The sequence below is a fragment of the Branchiostoma floridae genome, chromosome 18 (genome assembly GCF_000003815.2).
Source record: "Branchiostoma floridae strain S238N-H82 chromosome 18, Bfl_VNyyK, whole genome shotgun sequence".
Taxonomy (NCBI): domain Eukaryota; kingdom Metazoa; phylum Chordata; class Leptocardii; order Amphioxiformes; family Branchiostomatidae; genus Branchiostoma; species Branchiostoma floridae.
In genome coordinates this window covers 6,639,210-6,640,160 of record NC_049996.1, presented here as the reverse complement: position 1 = coordinate 6,640,160, position 951 = coordinate 6,639,210, and positions in this window count along the sequence as shown.

Here is a 951-nt window from a genome sequence, read left to right as displayed (position 1 = left end):
CTTCACCACTTCCGGCGTATCAGACTGTGCAGCGGCATCCATTGTACAATCCAAGGATGTTGGCCCGTTTCTGACGACAATATTACCTCAGAACGTCAATTTCAGACGATATTTTCAACCCCTTTGCAGGGAAAACAAGATGGCCCCTCTCCTTCCCGCCAAAATGTACTGAGAGAAATTCCCTATCCTCCAATGAGGCTCCGTTGGAATGAATGGGGGAAAGCTCTCTTGGCGCCACGTAATTAGTTTTAGCCTCTCCGATCGAACTAAATGTAGAAACGGACGATCTTTTTCACAGATGGGTCGTCTGGTAAATTAGATTTCGTAGGAAACCACTCTCCAAACAACCTTTAGGACGGCCCGAGCAATAAGTTATGCCAAAAACATATCTCCAGGGAAGAGGTTGTATGTAAAAACTACATTCCAGTAACGTGAAGTAATGCAACCTTGACACGGGTCAAAACATCAACATTAAAAACATAAACATAAGTCTCAAATAATGTAAAATTTCATATGCAAGAAACACATTGATATATATGTGTAAGACCAATGAATTGCGACATTCAATTGAGAAGTGACAATATTGTACCAAAGAGTTGAAATGCTCTAAAATACCGCAAAAATTAAACACAAATTGCTTGTTTAGTATGAATTATTCATTGCATTTATGAACGAATCAATATTCAAACTATGACGCCGTGACGTTAGATGGATATAATTTGATATATGATCTGCACAAAAAGATCAAAGCCACTAATATGATGTCATTTCAGATCTCATTATGTACCCTCATATTCATGAATATGTGCTCGGGACAAATCAGAAATTGCGTTGGGGAAGGGTTTTTGGATATACTGAATGTCATAGTTTGCGTCGGTAAGGCCATATTGTACCATTCTATGAATAGCACCCTTTGGGAACCCAAAAAAAAAAATTATGCGTGCGGGCGAA